This window comes from Uranotaenia lowii, chromosome 1, assembly GCF_029784155.1.
Source record: "Uranotaenia lowii strain MFRU-FL chromosome 1, ASM2978415v1, whole genome shotgun sequence".
Lineage (NCBI taxonomy): Eukaryota > Metazoa > Arthropoda > Insecta > Diptera > Culicidae > Uranotaenia > Uranotaenia lowii.
Window position 1 is genome coordinate 81,112,182 of NC_073691.1, and position 27,031 is coordinate 81,139,212.

At 33.4% G+C, this 27,031-nt stretch overlaps 1 protein-coding gene across 2 annotated transcripts in view; it reads left to right on the forward strand.

Moving 5' to 3' along the window:
- Positions 1–966: 966 nt before the first annotated feature.
- Positions 967–27,031, forward strand: part of LOC129740565 (protein gone early) — a 376,826-nt gene continuing 350,761 nt past the window's right edge. Inside the window, exons 1-2 of one of the 2 annotated variants that reach the window (XM_055732270.1) lie at positions 967–1,692; positions 13,115–13,474. The gene's annotated coding sequence lies outside the window, so the exon portion shown is untranslated. The remainder of the gene's footprint in view (positions 1,693–13,114; positions 13,475–27,031) is intronic. The other variant, XM_055732271.1, reaches the window with a different exon arrangement.

Sequence of the window (27,031 nt, forward strand, 5' to 3'; positions counted from 1 at the left end):
TTGTATTGTTTGTTATGTTTAATAATTTTATTGGCTTAATTTTTTTTCATTGTTGTTATTTTTTCAATATTCGTAATTATAGTATTTTTTTTATTATTTTTTTCCATTTCTGTTATTGTTATATTTCTTAAAAAATGTTTGTTAATTTTTAACTTTTCAATTTTAGGTATACGATCTTTTTTGATTTTTTTTTTTTTGCTAATTTTGCAATTTTAACGTACATATATGGGTATTTGTATCAATATTTCAATTTTTGTTATTTTTGTTAGTTTTTAGATTTTAGTTTATTAATTATTTTTGTCAAGTATCCAATTTAATTTATTTCTCTTACTGCTGTTTTTCATAATTTTTTTTCCAAGTTATGGATTTTTTTAATTATACGATATTTGAAAAAAGGGTTTTTTTTAGTTTTGTGATTTATTTTTTTGTTTGTCATACTGTATGATGCTTGTCATTTTTTTCAGTTTGTTTTAATATTTGTTTTTAAATTTTTTGTTAAATTGGTTCTTTTTTTTTGTTGTTATTTCTGATTTTTATTTTTATCATTATTAAAACGTTGTAGGTTTTCATAACTCTTGTTTCTGTGACGATTGAATAATATATTCGTAATACTTTTTACATCTTGCCTATTTTCAATTAAAACTTCCAGATCTCAAGCAGATTTTGTAAATAAATACAAAAACGCAACAGATAAACTCATCATCGTTAAAATGTTTGCGGTGTATTAATTCCGGTGCAGCTCAATGAGTGCCCGTGCATGTGTTGGTGTAAAAATTCAACAAAACAAAGCCACCGAGCAGCTGTTCAACTCACACACGCCAACGTTGGCACAGTGGGATTTGCACAAAAAAAACGTCTCAAAATTCTCATGTTTGCTTGTATACAGATACACGAAGCCATGTGGAGCGGGGCACCAAAATATTCCGTTGGTTGGCAACTTTTCATGCACCAAAGCAAGCAAGCAGTTTAGTTCCAGTTTTGCCGTGCTTTCGTTCGGTCGGTCGTAATTCCGGTAGTTGGTTCGAATTTCGTTGGAGGTGTTGGGCTGCTTGCTTGCTGTCTCCCGGTCTCCGGCAGTGAATCCCATCAGTTCTTGCCGATCTGGATGGATGGATGTGGATAGAATTTCGTTTCCGATGATGGATGCGTTTGTTGAATACTGAAGGAAGGCAACAAACAGAAAAACGCGGTTCATGGTGTTGTGTTGGTATAACAGTTGTTGCAGCATAAAAAATTATGTGAGCAATGAATCGAGAAGAGCTTGATTCTGCATAGAATTTATAAGGCTAGTTTGATGAATGTTTTTAACGATTTTTAAGAAGAGGTGCGGTCTGTGCAGGGAATGCTCATAAAGCAGTGAAATGAAAACAAAAAGATCGTGATCGTGATGCATTTCAATTAAAGCAACCGGGCGAAGAAAAGTGATCAAAATAAAGTTTTGGGGGAAAATCTCTTTCTGGCGCCAACTTCCGGTTGCTTTGGTTTTTTCTTCCTATTTCCAAAGGCAGGAAGGAAGGAAAGGAAACGCGCAATCAAAGTAAACCGATAAAAGTGATTTCAATGAGCGTGGGTGCGGAGATTTGAATGTTTGGTTCTTTGATTCGTTCCTCCGAATACTGTTGTGAAGAATTTTTAAAGCAGAAGGGTGCACAACACATCATCGGTGAGGCGTAGAAAGGAGACGATAGAAAGGTAAGTCAAAGGGAAGACGTAAAGTCATAGAGGAAGGGGAAGTTTTGGCCAATTGCTGTAAATATGGTGCGCATATTATTCAATATGATGCAAATTCTTGATGGAAACTTTTGAAAAATTTTAAAATATTTTTTATATTTTATTCAATAGAAACTTATACCTAATCATGTATTCTGACATCTATACCTAGAAAATATTGATAATTGAATTCATTTCATTAGCAGATAATAACTTTAGGATTGTATACCGATTGGCATAAAGTCATTTGGCATAAAGCCGTTTGGCATAACGCCGTTTGGCATATAAGTCGTTTGGCATAAAGCCATTTGGCATAATGGCCGTTTGGCATAATAGTCGTTTGGCATAATGGTCATTTGGCATAATGGCCGTTTGGCATAACGGTCATTTGGCATAAAATATTGCATTTACTTTGGGCATGAAGACGGGGCCATCCTAAAATAATGGATCAAAATTTCGAGGAAGCCTCCTCACGCTTCGCGTTCGAACTAAAATGATGTATGGTCCTTACGCTTCGCGTTGCGGACCGGGCTAGGGGATTGTCCCTAGCTTTGGGTAAACCTAGAAAGACGGGACCTTCCTAGGGTTTTTAATAAACCTCGAAAGACGGGGCCGTCCTAAAATTATGGATCAAAATTTCGAGGAAGCTTCCTCACGCATCGCGTTCGAACTAAAATGACGTATGGTCCTTACCAGTCTTCACGAAAACATGTACCGAGTGCGAACTTGAGTGCGGAATTCCAGGCGCAAGTTTTCTCTGAACTTGCACACAAGCTTGTACTTGGGTTTAGTTCGAACCTGAACTCGAGCACATTTATTGTACCCGAGTGCGCGCCCCGATGTTCGTACTCTGGTTCGCTTCGGGTTCGTACCGAGTTTTGTACTCATAGTGGTTGGCTGAGCTGAGATTGAATGTGTCTGCCTGGGTATGCATGGGAGTTGAATGCAGTTTTCTTCAGTTAGTTTTTCTATCGTTTGTGCGTATGTTATTCAATTTCACTGCTGTTTTTTGAGCATTTTTGGAGTTATGCATGGGGTGCTAAATCCGAAATATATAAATGGTTGGTTTTTGAAAATTGTTGATAAAATCTTTTTGTCCATTAGCAAGAAAACGAAGGAAAAAATTGGCCGAAAATTTGTTTGTCTGGAACTAGATTGTTTTTCAGAAAACCGGATTTTATGAAATAATTGGGAATTGCCGTTTTAACTCTCGCTCTGCAAACTTTATGAAACAATATTTATATTTATGAGGCATTGAAAAATGCAAACATAAAATGGATAAACAATCGCATGGCGAGTAGAAAACATATAAAATTATGCAAAATTTAAATGATTGAAAATGAAAAAAAAGATCAAATTGACAGAAATGGAAAACGATCAAATATTCAAAATTTCAACATTGACAAAAATATTAAAAATGCCTAAATTAAAAAAAAAAGATGAAAATTTAATAAATGCCAAGAATATTACAAATGGCAAAAATTTGCAAAATATTAAACTTCCAAAGCTGTTCGAAAAACATCCGTTCCGGGGAAATTTGAGTTGCGGTTTGATGGCGTTCCCCAGGCCGTAAATGTTATTCGAATTTTATGATATGATATTCATTGTGTAGGTTACTTATTCAAACTACTCAACATTTCAAAATTAAGTCGATTTGTATTACCTGCTTTTAAGAAACTTGTTCAGACAGAAAAAAAGTAAGAAAAAAACAATTATATTTTCAAAATACTCATACTTTCTGACAGCTTTGCAGTATTTGAATGTTTCATTGATGTTAGGAATTTTCAGAAATACATTTATTCGACAATGTTAAGATATGTTGGGATCCAATAAAAGTGGGATCTTCCACTAGAAAAAAAAGTTTTACTTTAAAAACGACATATAATTTTGGCTTTGCTTATCTATATTTAATTTCTCCGACGTTTTTAAATTTAATTTTAGTATTTTGTTGTTAATTTGATTATCATTTTGAAAGTACATACATATATGGTCTTTCAAAAATCCCAGTTCTTCAGTATATTGGGATGATGTTCAAGATGTTTGAAATGTGCGCTTCGGTTCATATTGACCCGAACTTGAAGGGTTAGAAATGACAACAAATATTTTAACTATGAAACTGACAAAAATGGAAAAAAATAAATATCATAGTAGTTTAGAAGATTCGTTGAATAGATTTTATAGTGGTAACTTTCCACTGGTAAGATGTTGAAAAAATTTAATACCTCATTTTATTGTACACCTATGAAATTGAGAATTAAATATAATTTTTTTTATTTGTTCTACAATTAATTCGTTATATGAATTATAAAAGCCCTGTTAATACCAGGACAATAAATTGTTTTACAATTGTATTTTGAATCATCTATATTTATTTAATTGTTTTTACGTAATTACTTCATGGAAATATTATGTTCATCTTTCTCAAAAGTTCATAATAACTTTTTTCATCACTGGCCGGTTGCTTTTTATGGATAACTTTCTTAAAGCCTGAATTTAGAAAAAATTTTCACTCGAAGACTGTAATCCGAATGGACTTAGAACAGAAAAGTTATTGCGATGGTAACATTCTTATATTATTTGTTTTATACAGAACTTGAATGTTGATATAAAACAAAGATTTTAAGTTCTTATTTATCAAAAATCGGTTGAAAGTTGTAGAAGTTATGGTCAAGGTTGCCGAAATCACAGAATAATCTTTAATTTCACAGAATTTTGAGCATATTTTCGTCACAGATTCTATGTCATAGAACAAAATATTTACAGATTTTTGGTATTTTGAATACTTTTCCAAACTTATAAATTTTCATACCAATACTAACTTTGGATTTCTGAATCAAATTCATGAAAATGTTATAAAGTTAACACTGTTTTGTGATTTCTATGATATTTATTGTAAAAATAAGCATATGCCAAATGTTTTTCAGTGAAAATCATATTAAAACATCACAGAATCTTGTCACAGAATTCTGGAATCAAATCAAAGAAATATGGAACTTTTTTTTCAAAAACACATAGTTTTTTCCGGTTATGGTTACTTTACGTAAGTAATATAAGCATAGGAAGAATAAAACATGGTAAATCTAACCAGCTCCAAGCTAAAATTAAACATTGCCTTACCAGAAGTTCACAAGCCTAATTAAGCAAAATCTGACCATCGGAAGGGGTTGCGATTGAGCCTCACGCGTGAATGGGATTAAGAAATATTTTGCTCGAGAGATGCACAAAAATCAGATTTTCCATTAATAACTTTTTTATCCACTAGCCGATTGATTTTTTTTTAAATAATTTTCTCAAAGTCTAAATGAAGACAAACATTTTACTCGAAGACAGTATCACGATTGGAATTGAAACAAAAAAGTTACCTAAGATTCAAGCGCTTACACTTTCTGCATTTGATTCCGTTTCCTGGATTCTGAACATGGATGCGCGCACACGGGTTCGCACCCGAGTTCGAACACGAGCTCGAACTTGCACCCTACACTTTGAGTGCGGTGAGTTTAAATGGGTGCGTGTTGAACTTGCGCCTCAAAAGTTGTGTGCAAGTAAGTACAAAAACTTGCGTGCACTTCGCACCCATGTTGTACCGTGAAGACTGGTCCTTACGCTTCGCGTTGCGGACCGAGTTAGGGGATTGTCCCTAGCTTTGGGTAAACCTAGAGGCACGGGCCTTACTAGGGATTTGAATAAACCTAGAAACTCGGTAAATTGAAAAAAAAATTAATGTATTTTAATTTTTAGCAACATTTCATGTAACCTTATGAGTTTTTATATTTTTATGCCAAACGGCCATTATGCCAAACGGCCATTATGCCAAACGGCCATTATGCCAAATGACCATTATGAAAAATGACTTTATGCCAAACGGCTTTATGCCAAATGACTTTAGGCCAAACGGCGTAGGACCTAACTTTAGATAGGTATCTCGCTTGATTCTCGATATGATTCATGAAAAGTAAGAATTTTTAAGTAAGATCCGCATGGTACGAGTTAAAAAAGTGTGTTTATTTTGTCATATATTTCTTAACTCGAAATTTACCACAGAGGAAACCACACCACTACCATTTTTGCAAAATTCATTAATTTTTAAGATCGCCACTTCTTTTAATTAATCATTTTTGACAAAATAGTGTTTTAAATCATTTTTAACTAGGTATAATCTGAGGGAGGAAGACTGAAATTCGCTGTATCGTTTTCTGTATCTTTTTTTTACTGTTCGGCAAAAAACCAGCAATTGTTGAAAAGATTTGTAATCGTTCAAATTTTAACTTTGGATGATCAATTTTGTGTAGCGAGTCATGTAACTCAGTTGTTTAGGTGTTACATTTAAGTCTTCTGAGATAATTGCTGCAGATTCAGAAGTAAACATCGAAATTGAATACACCAGCTAGATTATCCAATACCAGTCTGTCAACTCTAACGTAAATATAAACTTTGAACCAAAAATTATCCATTACAAGATTCGGAACTCTTGCGGGAATCGACGGACAAAATCCAAAAGCGCCACCATCAAATGCTGCGGCAGAAATGCAACTATTCAGTAAAACACGCTAGGGAAAAAAAAACAATTTATATTACGCGGTCGGACATAACTAGCAGTTTGAGGGTTCATTTGCACAACAAACACACTGAGGTCTTTCTCTACGTGGTCTTGACTCTCCAGAAATAGCACGGTTGTTCGGTATCAGAATCGTCATTCGCTATTCAAAGCTTTTTTTCCTTGGGGGCCGTTCAGATACCACGTGGATAGTAAAATGAGATTTTAGACCCCTTCCTCCCCCTGCATGAACAAGCATGGACGTTTGGCAAACCTCTACCCCGTCCCCGGATGTCCACGTGGACAGGTTTGAATTTTTTTTCTTAATCTTATTTGACAGTTAGAATACACTACTTTCTGATTTTTTTTTATAGAAATGGCTGATTTTGAAAAAAAAGCAAAATAGCATTCTTTATATGAAATAATTTTAAAAATTTTAAATTTCTAAATTATGATATTTGACACTTGCTTTTAAGTGGCTACTAGTTATTTAAACTTAAACTGGAAACCTTTGCAATTGTAAGATTTTGAATTAAACATCTTAATAAAACTAGATAAAATTTATCTTCATCTGAATGAATTGAACTAAATTAAATTAAGACCTTGGTAAAATAATCTGTACTATAACATAAATATCCTTAGCACTGTTCCGTGGAATTTGGAATCAATAATCAGGCTGAACAAGATATGCAATACAAATAAATTATCTGTTTTAATTGAAGATTATTATTTTTAATTGAGGAATCTGAATGCGCAAAAACTAGTCAGGTTCATTCAATTGAGTCAGTGGCAGAGCTTTTTTCCAAAAATTGGTTAAAATATGTCAGAGTGCATTTTGCAAATGTATTCCAAATTTGAACAAAAGCATATTAGAGTGCATTTGAACCCCCCGAAACGAGGGGTACAAGTGAAAAATTCAATTATCGAGAAATGCTGACCTTTTCTGCCAGTAGATAGCGTTAAGTTTTGTTAAAAGATTGTCCGTTGGCATTTATATGAAAATTTTTAAGAGCTAGGTATCTTGGAATATATTATTTTTGTTTGAACTATATAAAAATGTTGTTCGGTCCATGGAAACTACCCAAAATCTAAATCTTTTATTTAAGCTATTTTTAAGAACAACCATTGATCAAACAATTTTTATTTATCAGCTTCAAACACTTCAACGAAAGCGATTTGATATGTCTGAACATGCAAGAATTTGTCAGAGTGAAACAAAACCTAATTAAATGATTGTTTAATGCAAAACAAGTGAATTTTCAGTATCTAAAAAGTTTTATTGAAAATCTCTAAATGAGAAAGTAAAATTTAGAACCTTCGCACTGGTCGGTAAATTAATGAGAGAATTTGACGTTTGAAAGATTTTTTTTCTTTCTTTATTCAGTCTTCCTCCTCCAGGGTATAATCAGTAAGTATAGAAAAAGGTGGTTTTAAGAAACGCTCCTTCCTTCATGTGATGCAATTCCGATTAATTAAAAATATATGGACTGATTTTTCTCAATTTGCACTAAACCTGCTTTATTGTGTAGAAAATATAATTTGTTTATATTCAATACAGTTGAGTGTGAAAATTGATCAACAACCTACACTGAACCGAATTGGGCGATTAAATGTATAGGGTCATTTTAATAAATCTTATTATTCACAGTCCAATTTTAGCTACTAAATTATCCTTTCAAAAATATAGGAAAATCCAATAAATTGTATCTGCCTCACCCACTTGGTGAAATGCATAGGACAATTCAATAATTATTAAACTAAATTGAGCTATAAAATTTATAGGGTCAATCTAATAAACCTTATCATTCAGTGTGTGATAGAAGCTAACGATAAATCTATTACGAAATATAGAAAAATCCAATTAATTCCAGAAGCTTGTTATACACAGGAAAACATATATAAAATTCCTATACATTTCATCATTCTGAAGTTAGTACACATGTTGGTGTGCCTGAATCGCACGCTCTTTTTTTTAAACTCAAAATTAAGTATTTTTGGTTCAAAACAGCACTTCGATGGCTTCCCTCAACTTTGAGTTTGACTGGGCAATAGCAAAACTAAGTTCTGATAGGCATACTCAATACTAAGTTCGGCAGCCGAACTCGAATTTATCCTTTTTTTTCGAGGGTAGCTGATTTTCAGGGAATTAAAGGATGATTAAAATTTGTTGTTCCCGGATGTTGCTGTTCCGGTACATTGCATTGCAATTACAGAGCGGTGGAAAGTTTTGACATTCCCGGTCAAAGAAAACTTCCGGATGTTACTTCCCACGGGAAGTAAACAACATCCGGAAGTTTCCGGATATTCCAAGCCGCTCACCATATGATGACAATGACGGACAGAATTTTACGCTGACACGGTGAACATGCATTTCATTATGAAGTTCCTTCATAGTCTTCCGGTAATTGTTCCGGAACGACAAAATTTTGCGACGTGTTCGTTGGTTGCTGTTCCGGTTCGGACTGAACTCGCTAAGTGTTTTCAGTCCAACAAAGAGAGTTCAATTTTTAGTTCATATGGTCGGACTCAGCTTTGATCCCTCGCCGAAGGAAAAAAAGGGATCAATTTTGAGTTCGCAGTTCGAACTCCGTTTTGATCCATCGCAAGGAGGAAAAATGGTACTTAACTTTAAGTTCATAGAATCGAACTATGTTTTGAACCTCGGTCATACTTAATTTTGAGTTAAAAAAAAAGAGCGTGCGTGATCCGTATCGATCTCTGTTAATTTTTTTGGGAAACATAAACCCAGAAGAACGATTGTTTGTGTTTTGAGCGAGTAGTAATTTTTCGCCGGAGAATTTTACCAGCTAAGAGGCAGCTTAGTGCCATTTTAAATTCATCGCTGTGATATAAGCCAAACATTTATGAGCGTAAGTTAGAAAAGTGAAATGGCTGAACTACTTGGTGTTAATATTTTTATATCCATTCTAACAGGTAAAACACGGGTCTTAAAATGAGGGAAAGCAGCGGAGGAAAACAAATCCGGACTTCACCGAGAACGCGCACGGTTTCATTCTTCGCCATGCATAGGTAATTCATTTTTTAAAACATATAATTCGTTTGAAACTTAATGCGATTTTTTTTTCAGGAAACATCAATCCACTAGAACAACAGCACCCAATCCGCTGAATCTGGATTTATGTACCAGCCAGGATCCTTCATGCCTGATGTATGTTAACTGCGTCCCACCATTTATAAAAAGTGTTTGAAGTGCAGTGCAGTGTAAGTTTTTTAATATCTTGAGTTATAATAATTTTTTTAATAAAATAATTTTGGTTTAATTTGTATATTTGGATAAATAAGATGAGAAATAAAAATAAAATTACAGGCATTTTTGATTTCAATCATGATACCATTCATTACACTAGTTTAAATAAATCGTAATAGTTTTGCTCTCTATAACATTCATTGAAAATTCTGATAAAATAAATCATTTGTCCTCTGATAAAAAGTATTGGATTTTCCTTTAGTGCGAAAACACTAGAATTCCCAATAAACCTTATAGCCGGATTTTGTTCAGTGTACTGATCCCCCCCTTATTCGGCGCAGCGCGTGAGGTGACGATAGTCGAATCACCCTAGTCTCCCGATTCCAGAAGTCGCTTTAGGTGAGAAACGTCTTATAGAATGAACTCTGAGTTCTTATCCTAATCTAGTAGTCAGCTGGGCATGAACCTCTGTCACATCGGCTTCGAGAATAAGGTACAAGAGTCACGTGACTCCGACTCGACTCGACTATCGCCAACTCACGCGCGGCGCAGAATAAGGGGGCCCGATTTATTAAGTTGTTACAAAACTTGCGAAAAAAAACAAACAACTTTTTACAAATTAAGGCTATAGAATCCTGCTACATAATCTCTGTTCGTGGCAAGATCCCTTAGCAAAATCTAGTTTATATTTGCTGATTTTTTTTCGTGAATTTGTGATTTTACTTCAAACTGAATCTTTTGATGATTTTACTATGTTTTCGTCAGGTTTGAATGCTGACATTCCATTGAAAACGTGATTTAAAGGGCGATCACGAAATTATTGCGACACATTCAACTGGGCACAACTTTATTACCATTGGGTAAAAAGCAACCAAATGTTGCACACTTTCTCATTGATGTGTATTGTTAACATGCTGTCAAACTCGAAGTGGTGTTTTTCGATTCAACGATGATGGAGGTGAACCAACGCGAGTCGAGAGAACAGAATTCCCTGACCTGTCGCACCGGCGGTTGGGAAAAATGATAAACATTCACCTTTCAACCGTCTCCAGAGTAGAGTGTTGAAGCGGTTCCAGGAGCGGTTGACGTTGGACCACGGCAAAGGAGCTGGAATAAAACCGTGACCGAAGAACAAAAAGACGGAGGAAAAGGTGAAGCGGATGATTAGAGCCAATCCCAACGCTTCAAGCTGTGATTTGGCTAAAAAGATCGACATGTCGCAGAGCTACGTCCAGAATGCAAAGTAGAGAGCTGGACTACATACATACAAGATACAGAGCTTTCCAAACCGCGATGAGCGGCCACAATCGACGGCTAAAACACGGATGCTTTTCGAGAAGATGCTGACAGAATATGGCTGCTGTGTGATGGACGACGAAACATATATAAAAGCCGATTTTAAGCTAATTCCAGGGTTGGAGTTTATCACCGGCAGGAGCAAGTTCGATGTGGACGACAAATTTAAGAAGAAGAAAATGTCGAAGTTCGCCTCCAAATATCTCGTTTGGCAGGCCATCTGCTTTTGCGGACTGAGGAGTGAGCCTTTCGTGACAAAAAGCACAGTAATTGGCGAGATCTACAAATCTGAGTGCATCCAAAAGCGTTTATTGCCGATAATCAAGCAGCACCCGTCATATTTTGGCCCGATTTGGCATCATGTCATTACGCCAAATTTTGCATTATTCTGAAAGTGTGCTTATAATTTCTGGAACAGTCTATAGGTTACTGGTTTAAAGACTACTTGAATGATAGAATGCAAAGAACAAAATATGGGAACATCATATTCCCGATATAGAGAAAATAATCTAGGTGTCCCCCAAGAAAGTGTTCTGTGTCCCGTGTTATTCATATTGTACATCAATAACATGAAACGCTGTCTAGGTTGTGGTCACCTCAAACAATTTGCAGATGATTCAATCTCCTGCTGGAGTGGTGATGAAATAGAATTCCTTTTCCAAGAAGCAAGTGCCGATTTGAAAAATATAAAAATTTGTGCCTGTCTCTTAATAAAAACCATCTGGATGGTTATTGGCAATTGCAAAATAAGAGTCTGCACAGAATTGCTAGGCATCGAGCGCTTATGTAATTACACCACTAGAATCGGCATGAAATTGGCTTTCTGGTGAATATAAATTTATTGCGGAAATCTGAGAAATAGCAAATTGACAAAAAGTTTGAAGCTACCTTTGAAAATTCGTCAAAAATTCTATGTTTCGTATTTTGGCAATCTAAAACAGCATACATGTACCAAAATACGTCAACTTTTAAATTTTCTTTTCAAAATTTATCTGGTGTAACTTTAACAATTTTGACGGTTAATTGATTGAAAAGTACGGTTTTACACCACTTTTATTCCATTTTTTGTGGTCATGATCTTAAAAACAATGCATAAAAAATATATCCTTATGTGCAACATAGAGCTTCTAACTGCAGTCTTTTTTTCCAAAACATGTTTTTCGGTTTTTTTTTTTCTTAGACATTTAGTAATAGAAACCTGAAGTGAGGTAAATATTGTCTGAGTAACATATTTGAGTTACATTTCGAGGTTTCCAAAACTGTAAATTTAGTAAAAATAAAAAAAAAATATGTTGATTTGTCAGTACAAAATATTTAATTTTCCCATACAAATCTTAAAATTCAAATAAACGTAAACGTTACTTAAAAATTCTGCAAAAAATCATGGATGGGTTTTGAACTAAGTTGAAGCTTTTAAGACCTCATGGTTTGAGAAATTCAAAATGATCCCAATTCGACTCAGTCTAAGGGGTCGTGTCATTTTAATTTGAAAATTTTATTATTGTTAACTTATTTGATCGAAGAAATATCAGATTTCAAAGATTTTTATAAGTTTCCAAAATGTTCAATAAATTCTTTCGAATGCAAGAGTCTTATCAATTCCCAAGATAAAAATAGGTGTCCAAACAACATGCTTTGAAGCATCCGTTTAGCAATATCCCTCTCGCAAGGTAAGAAAATAACTTGCAAAGACAAACAGCCCAAGTGAATGTAGGTAGGTACTTGAGCTTCATTCGGTCGCTTACAGCTTATGCTCCATCCAAGAATCACGAAAATGGCTCCTTCAAACTCTCCAACAAAACCGGTCCTGCCAATCGTGGTTTGGGCCAACATGAAGCCGGTCAACTTTCCCGACATGTACGACCTGAAACTGAAAATGCAACAGAGCCGAGCCACGTTTGGGGGTTTTTTTTTTCTTGAATCGAAACAACTTGGCGACAAGGTTTTCGTTGAGAAGGTATTAACATTCGACGTTTTCGAACTGACTGCATTTTACCAGGGGGGTTCCTTTCGCTGCAAAATTCCAAACACTCAGGGCTGGGCGCTCTTTTTTAATGGCTTTTTGCATATATTGAGCCCTTAAGGCAGACACTGTACACCACGATCAATTGACTTTCAAGGAAGGACTCTGCTGCATCAAGTTTTGGTCCGGTGTGATACGATCTCTGTGAGGTTTCGGAAAAAGAAGGTTGTTACATTTGAATTTTGAAAATTTTTGGGGACATCTATCGAAAAATTCAAATAGATTTCTTCGTTTTAAAATTAAATTCCCATTTTCAAATGAAAACATGCATCCGAGTTTTAAATATCACTTCTTCATGACTTTAAACATCTAATTCGCATATTCTGTTTGATCTCTTTTCCAGACACTTGCAGAAAGCTTCAGCTCGGATCAGCGATTTTCTGGTAACTACATACCCACTTTGAGTGAATGGTTTCTGCAAATCATAAGAAATAATTGTGCCCTATGGATGTGAGAGGTTCGATTGAAAAAGAAAAACGCGAAAAATAGGCACACACATGCTGCCAAGTTCAAGTGTTCAACAAAAAGCCTTGTGTTGAGTGAGATGTTTGAATATTGATAGGCGAAAATCGTGTATCAGTAAACAGCAACAATCGTGACCTTTAATCTTCCCAAAAATAAACGGAAATCTGCAGGAATGTTCTTCTGCTGAGTGCCTCGCAGAACGTGTTTTGCTGATTGTGGAAGGAATATTAAAATTGAGGTATGTTAAATTTTTCTGGATTTCTGGATTTCAATTTGAAACTTGAGTCTGAAATTAGATTCCAAAATCTGGATCTGAAATCTGAATCTCAAATCTGAATCTGAAATCTGAATCTGAAATTTGAATCTGAAATCTGAACCTGAAATCTGAAACTGAAATATGAAATTAGAATCTGAAATCTAATTCTGTTATCAGAATCTGAAATCTTGAATCTGAATCTGAAATTTACGTCTGAAATCTGAATCTGAAATCTCAATTTGAAATCTGAATCAATCTGAATCTGAAATATGAATCTAAAATCTAAATTTGTAATAAAATCTGGAATTTAAATCTGAAATCTGAAACTGAAATCTGAAATCTGAATCTGAAATCTTTATCTGAAATCTGAAATCTGAAAACTGAATTTTAAATCTGAACTCTAAATTTGAAATCTGAATCAGAAATCGGAAGCTGAAATCTGAATATAAAATTTGAATAAGAAATCTGACTCTGAAATCTGAATCTGAAATCTGAATCTGAAATCTGCATCTGAGAATCTGAATTTCAGTCTGAAGATCTGAATCTAAATCGAAAATCTCAATCTGAAATCGGAATTTGGAATCTGAAATCTGAATATGAAATTTGAATCAGAAACCTGAATTTGAAATCTGAATCTGAAATCTGAATATGAAATTTGAATCAGAAACCTGAATTTGAAATCTGAATCTGAAATCTGAATCTGAAATCTGAATCTGAAATCTGAATCTGAAATCTGAATCTGAAATCTGAATCTGAAATCTGAATCTGAAATCTGAATCTGAAATCTGAATCTGAAATCTGAATCTGAAATCAGAATCTGAAATCTGAATCAGAAATCTGAATCTGAAATCTGAATCTGTAATCTGAATCTGAATCTGAAATCTGAATCTGAAATCTGAATCTGGAATCTGAATCTGAAATCTGAATCTGAAATCTGAATCTGAAATCTGAATCTGAAATCTGAATCTGAAATCTGAATCTGAAATTAGAATCTGAAATCAGAATCTGAAATCTGAATCTGAAATCTGAATCTGAAATCTGAATCTGAAATCTGAATCTGAAATCTGAATCTGTAATCTGTATCTGAATCTCAAATCTGAATCTGGAATCTGAATCTGAAATTTGAATCTGAAATCTGAATCTGAAATCTGAATCTGCATCTGAAATCTGAAATCTGAATCAGAAATCTGAATCTGAAATCTGAATCTGAAATCTGAATCTGAAATCTGAATCTGAAATCTGAATCTGAAATCTGAATCTGAAATCTGAATCTGAAATCTGAATCTGAAATCTGCATCTGAATCTGAAAATCTGAATTTCAGTCTGAAGATCTGAATCTAAATCGAAAATCTCAATCTGAAATCGGAATTTGAAATCTGAAATCTGAATATGAAATTTGAATCAGAAACCTGAATTTGAAATCTGAATCTGAAATCTGAATCTGAAATCTGAATCTGAAATCTGAATCTGAAATCTGAATCTGAAATCTGAATCTGAAATCTGAATCTGAAATCTGAATCTGAAATCTGAATCTGAAATCTGAATCTGAATCTGAAATCTGAATCTGAAATCTGAATCTGAAATCTGAATCTGAAATCTGAATCTGAAATCTGAATCTGAAATCTGAATCTGAAATCTGAATCTGAAATCTGAATCTGAAATCTGAATCTGAATCTGAATCTGAAATCTTAATCTGAAATCTGAATCTGCATCTGAAATCTGAAATCTGAATCTGAAATCTGAATCTGAAATCTGAATCTGAAATCTGAATCTGAAATCTGAATCTGAAATCTGAATCTGAAATCTGAATCTGAAATCTGAATCTGAAATCTGAATCTGAAATCTGAATCTGAAATCTGAATCTGAAATCTGAATCTGAAATCTGAATCTGAAATCAGAATCTGAAATCTGAATCTGAAATCTGAATCTGAAATCTGAATCTGAAATCTGAATCTGAAATCTGAATTTGAAATCTGAAATCTGAATCTGAAATCTGAATCTGAAATCTGAATCTGAAATCTGAATCTGAAATCTGAATCTGAAATCTGAATCTGAAATCTGAATCTGAAATCAGAATCTGAAATCTGAATCAGAAATCTGAATCTGAAATCTGAATCTGTAATCTGAATCTGAATCTGAAATCTGAATCTGAAATCTGAATCTGGAATCTGAATCTGAAATCTGAATCTGAAATCTGAATCTGAAATCTGAATCTGAAATCTGAATCTGAAATCTGAATCTGAAATCTGAATCTGAAATCTGAATCTGAAATCTGAATCTGAAATCTGAATCTGAAATCTGAATCTGAAATCTGAATCTGAAATCTGAATCTGAAATCTGAATCTGAAATCTGAATCTGAAATCTGAATCTGAAATTAGAATCTGAAATCAGAATCTGAAATCTGAATCTGAAATCTGAATCTGAAATCTGAATCTGAAATCTGAATCTGAAATCTGAATCTGAAATTAGAATCTGAAATCAGAATCTGAAATCTGAATCTGAAATCTGAAATCTGAATCTGAAATCTGAATCTGAAATCTGAATCTGAAATCTGAATCTGAAATCTGAATCTGAAATCTGAATCTGAAATCTGAATCTGAAATCTGAATCTGAAATCTGAATCTGAAATCTGAATCTGAAATCTGAATCTGGAATCTGAATCTGAAATTTGAATCTGAAATCTGAATCTGAAATCTGAATCTGCATCTGAAATCTGAAATCTGAATCAGAAATCTGAATCTGAAATCTGAATCTGAAATCTGAATCTGAAATCTGAATCTGAAATCTGAATCTGAAATCTGAATCTGAAATCTGAATCTGAAATCTGAATCTGAAATCTGAATCTGAAATCTGAATCTGAAATCAGAATCTGAAATCTGAATCAGAAATCTGAATCTGAAATCTGAATCTGTAATCTGAATCTGAATCTGAATCTGAAATCTGAATCTGAAATCTGAATCTGGAATCTGAATCTGAAATCTGAATCTGAAATCTGAATCTGAAATCTGAATCTGAAATCTGAATCTGAAATCTGAATCTGAAATCTGAATCTGAAATCTGAATCTGAAATCTGAATCTGAAATCTGAATCTGAAATTAGAATCTGAAATCAGAATCTGAAATCTGAATCTGAAATCTGAATCTGAAATCTGAATCTGTAATCTGTATTCGAATCTGAAATCTGAATCTGGAATCTGAATCTGAAATTTGAATCTGAAATTTGAATCTGAAATCTGAATCTGAAATCTTAATCTGCATCTGAAATCTGAAATCTGAAATCTGAATCAGAAATCTGAATCTGAAATCTGAATCTGAAATCTGAATCTGAAATCTGAATCTGAAATCTGAATCTGAAATCTGAATCTGAAATCTGAATCTGAAATCTGAATCTGAAATCTGAATCTGAAATCAGAATCTGAAATCTGAATCAGAAATCTGAATCTGAAATCTGAATCTGTAATCTGAATCTGAATCTGAATCTGAAATCTGAATCTGAAATCTGAATCTGGAATCTGAATCTGAAATCTGAATCTGAAATCTGAATCTGAAATCTGAATCTGAAATCTGAATCTGAAATCTGAATCAGAAATCTGAATCTGAAATCTGAATCTGTAATCTGAATCTGAATCTGAAATCTGAATCTGAAATCTGAATCTGGAATCTGAATCTGAAATCTGAATCTGAAATCTGAATCAGAAATCTGAATCAGAAATCTGAATCTGAAATCTGAATCTGAAATCTGAATCTGAAATCTGAATCTGAAATCTGAATCTGAAATCTCCATCTGAATCTGAAAATCTGAATTTCAGTCTGAAGATCTGAATCTAAATCGAAAATCTCAATCTGAAATCGGAATTTGAAATCTGAAATCTGAATATGAAATTTGAATCAGAAACCTGAATTTGAAATCTGAATCTGAAATCTGAATCTGAAATCTGAATCTGAAATCTGAATCTGAAATCTGAATCTGAAATCTGAATCTGAAATCTGAATCTGAAATCTGAATCTGAAATCTGAATCTGAAATCTGAATCTGAAATCTGAATCTGAAATCTGAATCTGAAATCTGAATCTGAAATCTGAATCTGAAATCTGAATCTGAAATCTGAATCTGAAATCTGAATCTGAAATCTGAATCTGAAATCTGAATCTGAAATCTGAATCTGAAATCTGAATCTGAAATCTGAATCTGAAATCTGAATCTGAATCTGAAATCTTAATCTGAAATCTGAATCTGCATCTGAAATCTGAAATCTGAATCTGAAATCTGAATCTGAAATCTGAATCTGAAATCTGAATCTGAAATCTGAATCTGAAATCTGAATCTGAAATCTGAATCTGAAATCTGAATCTGAAATCTGAATCTGAAATCTGAATCTGAAATCTGAATCTGAAATCTGAATCTGAAATCAGAATCTGAAATCTGAATCTGAAATCTGAATCTGAAATCTGAATCTGAAATCTGAATCTGAAATCTGAATCTGAAATCTGAATCTGAAATCTGAATCTGAAATCTGAATCTGAAATCTGAAATCTGAATCTGAAATCTGAATCTGAAATCTGAATCTGAAATCTGAATCTGAAATCTGAATCTGAAATCTGAATCTGAAATCTGAATCTGAAATCTGAATCTGAAATCTGAATCTGAAATCTGAATCTGAAATCTGAATCTGAAATCTGAATCTGAAATCTGAATCTGAAATCTGAATCTGAAATCTGAATCTGAAATCTGAATCTGAAATCTGAATCTGAAATCTGAATCTGAAATCTGAATCTGAAATCTGAATCTGAAATCTGAATCTGAAATCTGAATCTGAAATCTGAATCTGAAATCTGAATCTGAAATCTGAATCTGAAATCTGAATCTGAAATCTGAATCTGAAATCTGAATCTGAAATCTGAATCTGAAATCTGAATCTGAAATCTGAATCTGAAATCTGAATCTGAAATCTGAATCTGAAATCTGAATCTGAAATCTGAATCTGAAATCTGAATCTGAAATCTGAATCTGAAATCTGAATCTGAAATCTGAATCTGAAATCTGAATCTGAAATCTGAATCTGAAATCTGAATCTGGAATCTGAATCTGAATCTGAAATCTGAATCTGAAATCTGAATCTGAAATCTGAATCTGAAATCTGAATCTGAAATCTGAATCTGAAATCTGAATCTGAAATCTGAATCTGAAATCTGAATCTGAAATCTGAATCTGAATCTGAAATCTGAAATCTGAATCTGAAATCTGAATCTGGAATCTGAATCTGAAATCTGAATCTGAAATCTGAATCTGAAATCTGAATCTGAAATCTGAATCTAAAATCTGAATCTGGAATCTGAATCTGAATCTGAAATCTGAATCTGAAATCTGAATCTGAAGTCTGAATCTGAAGTCTAAAATCTGAATCTGAAATCTGAATCTGAAATCTGAATCTGAAATCTGAATCTGAAATCTGAATCTGAAATCTGAATCTGAAATCTGAATCTGAAATCTGAATCTGAAATCTGAATCTGAAATCTGAATCTGAAATCTGAATCTGAATCTGAAATCTGAATCTGAAATCTGAATCTGAAATCTGAATCTGAATATGAAATCTTAATCTGAAATCTGAATCTGAAATCTGAATCTGAAATCTGAATCTGAAATCTGAATCTGAAATCTGAATCTGAAATCTGAATCTGAAATCTGAATCTGAAATCTGAATCTGAAATCTGAATCTGAAATCTGAATCTGAAATCTGAAATCTGAATCTGAAATCTGAATCTGGAATCTGAATCTGAAATCTGAATCTGAAATCTGAATCTGAAATCTGAATCTGAAATCTGAATCTGGAATCTGAATCTGAATCTGAAATCTGAATCTGAAATCTGAATCTGAAATCTGAATCTGAATATGAAATCTTAATCTGAAATCTGAAATCTGAATCTGAAATCTGAATCTGAAATCTGAATCTGAAATCTGAATCTGAAATCTGAATCTGAAATCTGAATCTGAAATCTGAATCTGAAATCTGAATCTGAAATCTGAATCTGAAATCTGAATCTGAAATCTGAATCTGAAATCTGAATCTGAAATCTGAATCTGAAATCTGAATCTGAAATCTGAATCTGAAATCTGAATCTGAAATCTGAATCTGAAATCTGAATCTGAAATCTGAATCTGGAATCTGAATCTGAATCTGAAATCTGAATCTGAAATCTGAATCTGAAATCTGAATCTGAATATGAAATCTTAATCTGAAATCTGAATCTGAAATCTGAATCTGAAATCTGAATCTGAAATCTGAATCTGAAATCTGAATCTGAAATCTGAATCTGAAATCTGAATCTGAAATCTGAATCTGAAATCTGAATCTGAAATCTGAAATCTGAATCTGAAATCTGAATCTGGAATCTGAATCTGAAATCTGAATCTGAAATCTGAATCTGAAATCTGAATCTGAAATCTGAATCTGGAATCTGAATCTGAATCTGAAATCTGAATCTGAAATCTGAATCTGAAATCTGAATCTGAAATCTGAATCTGAATATGAAATCTTAATCTGAAATCTGAAATCTGAATCTGAAATCTGAATCTGAAATCTGAATCTGAAATCTGAATCTGAAATCTGAATCTGAAATCTGAATCTGAAATCTGAATCTGAAATCTGAATCTGAAATCTGAAATCTGAAATCTGAATCTGAAATCTGAATCTGAAATCTGAATCTGAAATCTGAATCTGAAATCTGAATCTGAAATCTGAATCTGAAGTCTGAATCTGAAGTCTAAAATCTGAATCTGAAATCTGAATCTAAAATTTGAATCTGAAATCTGATTTCGGAATCCGAAATCTGAATCTGAATCTGAAATCTGAATTTAAAATATAAAATCTGAAATCTGAAGTCTGAATCTGAAATCTGAATCTGAAATCTGAATCTGAAATCTGAAATCTGAATCTGAAATCTGAATCTGAAATCTGAATCTAAAAAAAAAAAAAATAAATAAAAAAAAATAAAAATAAAAAAATAAAATAAAAAAAAATTCTGAAATGTGGATCTGAAATCTGCATCTGAAATCTGAATCTGAAATCTGAATCTGCAATCTGAATCTGAAATCTGAATCTGAAATCTGGATCTGAAATCTGAATCTAAAGTCTGAATCTGAAGTCTGAATTTGAAGTCCGAATCTGAAGTCTGAATCTGAAGTCTGAATCTGAAGTCTGAATCTGAAGTCTGAATCTGAAATCTGAATCTGAAATCTGAATCTAAAATATAAAATCTGAATCTGAAATCTGAAATCTGAAGTCTGAATCGGAAATCGGAATCTAATTTCGGAATCCGAAATCTTAATCTGAATCTGAAATCTGAATCTAAAATCTGAATCTGAAATCTGACTGAAAGCTGAATCTGATTTCTCAATCAATAATTTTTCAGTGTAAAATCTGAATTTGTAATCTGAAGTGAGAACTCAAACCTAAAAGTTTAATCTTTAATCTCAATCTGTTATATGAACTTTTAATTCACATTGTTGTTGAGTTCAAACAATATTATAAACATAATTTTAAAAATTGAAAAAAAAAACAAAGTTACGAATCCGTCTCAGTTGGAAGATAATTCTCATTTACCTCGTGCCTCCTTTTAAGATTAACTTAAAGATTTTCGAGTGGTTCAATTTTACGGCAATCGATGTGGGACATCCACTTAAAGATTTGGTACCTATACATGCAGTTCTTAAAAAGCACTTAAACCTTTCATAGTTGGAGGTTTCAGACAACAGTTGCTCGTAATAAAGTTAAATGTTTTTTTGATTGATCAACAGTTAAATAACTGGATTGCAATTTCGAACTTTTTATTTTTAAATCTTCTGGATTTTGTCATTTATTTTTTTTTGTTTTCTTTTGGTCAATCTAAGAATTAGTTTTTTCAAAATAATTCAAAAATAATTTTTCGAAGAAAGTCGAAGGAGAACAACGATTTTCCAAATAATCAAATTTCGAAAAAAGTAGGTACAAATTCCCAAAGGAATGCGTCGTCGTCGTGACCACAATTTGTACCCATGACACACTCTTCCACAAAAAGCGAGCAGAGAGAAATTGAAAAAAAAAAAAGAAAAACAAACCACACCGGCATTCGAGGTATCATAAATCAGACGAAATTCACAAACAAAGACAGCAACAACGAAAAATATGCGCCCAACTTGTCCGACTCGTTCTGAAAGCCAAAACAACGCGAGCGCAAAGCAGACTCAACTAACTCAAAGCAACAAACGGGCCTGTTAACGGTTCATCGATGGAAGAATTGCTCTGTCAGTTTTTTTTTCTCTAGTGTTCTTTTCTTATTGCGCTCTTAGTGAGTATATTTTTTTTTGAGCTTGGAATTTGTCAAAAGTTTCGATGGAGACTGGCGAATAGCTCTAAGATTACAAACATTCAAAGTATTCATCAACTAGGGCAAGAATGTTACGATCAATGTGATCTTTGGAATTAAAAAAAACTAGGTCTCTATCCTCTGTCTATAAACTCTAGTTCTCATTTATCGTCTTATATATAGAAAATTTTAACTTATCAGCCGGTGGTAGCTAACGGTCAAAAAGCATAAAAAGAAAAAAAAATTATCCGGTCACTAGTTTTATTTGGAACTGGGTTTCAAATTGTTCTTGATGTTCTAAGGAGTGTATTCGAAAAAATGCAACACTTTGTTTACTTCTGCATGCATGAATGAAAATTGATGAAATTTTCAGTGACTACCTACCTAGTGTAGTGTTAACATGTGCAATTTTTTTTGCCCTTCTGCTATATGAAAATTCAGGAAAGTCCCAGTAGGAGACCCAAAAACAGCTGGAAATCAACTATTCGACAAAAGTTCATATGGTTGAAAATTGTTTTTTCAATGTGTATTTTTTTCTTATACTTTAACCCTTTAATACATAATGTTGTTTTGAAACAACAGTGAAAAAAGTCAACATTTATGCATACCTTCTCAAATAACTCACATATGATTGGAAAATCTGTTTCAATAACATCTTGAGCTGATTTCCTGTAATCCTAAGCAAAACTTTAGTGAAGCAATGTTCCGTGAAAATCAATGCGTTTAAGAGATAAATTGGATTTAATTAGTATTGTTTTAAAACAACACTATGCATTAGAGAGTTAAGAAATATAATTAAATTATTTTAAATACTTTTTCAGGTTTTATAACTGACTAGCTGACTAGATGAATTGATTTTTAGTATTGATCAAAATTTTGATTTGTTAGCACATTATTTTAGTATTCTTATTTCAAAATACTTCAAAGTCAACTCCATGAAATGAAAGCTGCAACTAGAGTATCAGATCAGAATAAAAAGAAGAGAATTTCTTATTTTTCAAATATTTTTTTGTTTTCTCAAAACCTGATCTGAAATTTGTTTTCCAACCATTATTTTGTATCTGAAATAAAGATTTTGCAATTATTTATTCATAAGTTCTTATATTCTGCGTTCAATGTTTCAATTCAATGTTTTATTTATATAAAATTCCTCTACAAAATTTGGTTCCATTTGCTTGATCAGTTTCCATGTCATTAAAAAAAAATTGAATTTTAAATATGTATGGGGGCACACCTCCCCCTTTTCCCCTACTGGAATGAAGTAAGGAGTTTTAAATAACCATTTCTTGGTTCCATATACTCTACACTGGAAGGAGGGAGGGGTCCCAAATAATTATAATAATAATAACGTTACACATATCAAAATACACTCCCATACCAAATCCGGTGCCTTTCGACTAACTAGTTCTCAAGGTCTTCGAAAAAAAAATATGGTGGCTCCATCGCCTCTTCCTGACTCCTCAATGGGATCAGGAAGGGGTCCAAAAACAACCATTGAGTCTTTTCCCCTAGCCAAATATGCTCCCATGCTAAATTTAGGTCCATTTGATCGATTATTTCAGCAATTATTGAAAAAATGTATAGGAACCCCCTCCCCTCTTCCTTTACTGAATAAAAAAATCATTTTAAATTAATTTTCGATACATTTACAATGAAAGCTCATAAAAACATTTTCCGTAAATAAATAACGTCAAATGTCATATATGATTCCATTTGGTTGATAAGTTTTCGAGTTATACACACCTTCCTTCTTCCGGTTTCACCTCTGAAAGAAGAAGTATAGAATCCCCCTTCATAATAAAGATTAGGAACATTTCTCGTACTCGCATCCTTTTCCTTTCAAATTTGTTTCCATTTACTGGATAAGTTCTTAAGTTGTATGTATGTGTATTAGACTGATTTTCAGATTTTATAAAATCAGTTCGAATATTGAAAAATCGTTTGACTTGGCTCCACTTATTAGTATTCAAAATCAAAACATTGAAAACTCAACCGGTTTCTCGAAAGCGTGAAATCGGCAGTTAGTCTTAGAAAGTCGCGTTTTGGGTACGTCCTTTCGACCAAATTAATCGTTTCATTCGTGTTCAGAAGTTAGAGCTGAAAAAGCCTTTCGACGAGGTTGTGTTCGACACGAGGTAGTGACACTCAAGAGAGAGTTGGAGTAACACGCTGTCAATTTTCAACAGCTCTAGTTTCATTTGCGTGATCAGTGTCCATGTCATTTGAAAAAAAAAAAAACAATGAGAATCCCTCTGTTAAATGATTATGAAAACATTTCATTCAAAGAACCAGGGAGGCCTCAGAACCGGAAAAACGGGAATTAAAAATCGCATCGGAAAACCCGGGAATTTAGACCAAAAACCGGGGAAAAAAATCAGGGATTCAACCTAAAATTCGGAATTCAAATTGAAAATTTCATTTTTCAATCCAGCATTAAACTATTTAAAAAAATGGGAAGAAAAAAAGGAATGTTTTGAAATTAAAATAAAAAAAATCTGATATCCCTTCAATTGCTTCTAATTTGACAAAACTCAGATTTTTCCAGAACTATCTCGAAAAAATGAGGTAAAAAATTAAAAAATCCTTGTAATTTTTTTTAAGTAGCGCACATCATGACCCTCATTAAAAAGCAATGAATCATATAAAGAAGCAAATTGAAATTAAATTCAGAACTCTTGTTATATTAAAATTCCAGTGAATTAAACAGAGTTCAAGAGTTAAACACAAGACAAAACTACCACTGTGTCTTTTTGTAGCTCCAAAACAACAAATAATCGCTATAAATTAGTGGAGTGCAAAAGAAAACTTTTCCCTATCAAATTCACTATTTCGTGAATAATAAAACATCTGCTTTAGTATGTAACAATTTCTTTAAAAATTTACAATGATTTTGAAAATTTTGATGGAACTTATTTCTAACCGTGGCAAAACTTTGAGGCCGTGACGCAATTTTCAGAGCATTTCATAAGTAAATCGTGTGTAAAATTTACGCTTGATAGCGTACAAAACAAAAAGGTATATCTATAGATTCAAAATTTAAGCGCTACATTTTGGCATTTCATTTCGAATTTTTCAACATAAACTCCGGGCAGATTTTACCAGAATTAAGTGATTTTTAATTGATAAATCCGGACAATTGGAATGCTCACTTAACACTAAACATACCGACACTTTGTATACACTTCTGCAAATAACTATAAAGACAACATAGTTTTAACTGCTCTTACGTTTACCGTGTAAAAAACTGTAACCTAATGTTAGTCAATGTAAATGTAGTGGTGAGTAGAATATTATCTGTGTGTCAGAATGGGTTAGAATGCATGTGTGCGTGTCAGAGTATAAATATTTTCGTTTTGCGCCTGGAAATAAGTTTAAAGACAGTTGTTTGCTTCTGTTCAATTTTGCTCGCGGAGGATATTTTCTACGCTGAAAGTGAAAAGTTTTACTCAATACGAAGTGAATTGATGGTGACAAAGAAAGAAAACATCATTGGTCAAGGTTTTCACATTTTATTTGATATTTACAGGAAAAACGGCAAAAAACCGCCCTTTGAGCGATTATGAGAAGGGTAGAGTAGATACTCTTCGAAAACAAGGGCTAACCTTGCGTAAAATCGCCATCAGGATTGGTAGGAGTAAGGAAGTGGTGCATAATGATCTGCGGCTAGGCGAAAAATATGCCACAAGGAAGCGATGTTGGCGTCCATCTTCCCTGGCGCCGAGGTGTAAGAGGGAAATAAAGTGACTGGCGGTTCACCAAAAGCTGTCTTCTGAGGAATTCAAGGCGGAGATGAAGCTGACAGTATCTGGGCGTCGGATTCGGCAGGTTCTCAAAGACGATCCTAATGTTTCCTTCACCAAAACAACGCCTGTACCAAGACTTTTTCCTCGTCACAAAAAAGCCCGTTTTGCTTTTGCCGAAAAGTACCAATTTTGGGACCAAGAGTGGTCAAACGTGGTTTTTAGTGACGAGAAGAAGTTCAACCTAGACGGGCCAGATGGAAAATTTTATGGGCGAAAACATGGTTTTCCAGCAAGACAATGCTGCCTGTCATGCGTCCAGAGCTATGAAAGAGTTCTTGGAACTTCATAACATCCCTCTTTTGGAGTGGCCAGCCTGCAGCCCGGATCTAAATCCGATCGAAAACGTTTGGGGGCTTCTCTCCCGTGACATTTTCAAGCATGGCCGAAGTTATGAAACGGCTGGACAAATTAAAATGGCGATTCAGAACGAATGGTCTAATCTGGATCCGAATGTTTTGAAAAGCTTCATAATTTCTATGCCACGACGATTGCAAGGAGTCATTGCCAAGAAAGGCGATGCTACACATTATTAAAGTTCTTTGTTTTTGAAAATCAGATCAATAAAAACGTATTTTTCTAATGAAATAGACTTTGTCTTTATACTTATTTCCAACCCGAAAATCCGTTTTTAGAGCATATTTATTTTGAGATGCATGAATCTTTCGAAACAACTGTATTTCAAGAAATGGCATTCTTCTATGAATCTACCGTGGACAAGTGTTGAATTGAATAATCACAGGAAAGTACAGAATTCCCTGTATACAGCTTGTCTTTATACTTATTTCCAGCAGTGTATACCTATTCATACCGCGAGCGGTTAAATGACGGCATACACCGTTTTCGCTTAAACTCCCTTGTTTCTCTGACTTCTACAAAATTTACAGTTTTGAAAAGCTTATAACTCGACTCAAATATGTTTTTTAGACAATTTTCAGCTACAGTCAATAATTTTAAAGTTATTTAAAGTCCAAAATTTTTTTTTATGAAAAAACATGCTTCAGGAAAAAGGCTGTTAATCAGTTATTTAGTAATCGAAAAAAATTTCACTTAGTGCCTGAGAAAGCTGAAGTTAGAAGCTATATGTTTCATTTATGGAACATTTTTTTAAAAAAAATTTAAGATCATGGCCACAAAAAATGTAAAATAGTTGTGTAAAACCCGCACTTTTCAATCAATCAACCGCCAAAGCTGTTCCTGGTACAGTAGAAAAATTTAAAAAATAAATTGGAAAGTTGACAAAATTTGTCACATTTTGGCATCTTTAGATTTTTGAGATACGAAATTCATAATTTATGACAGCTTTCCAAATGTAGCTGTTTTCCGAACTTTTTATCAATCTGGATTTTCTTAGATAATCCCTACACCTAAATTTAGCTTCGCACTGGATTTTGAGT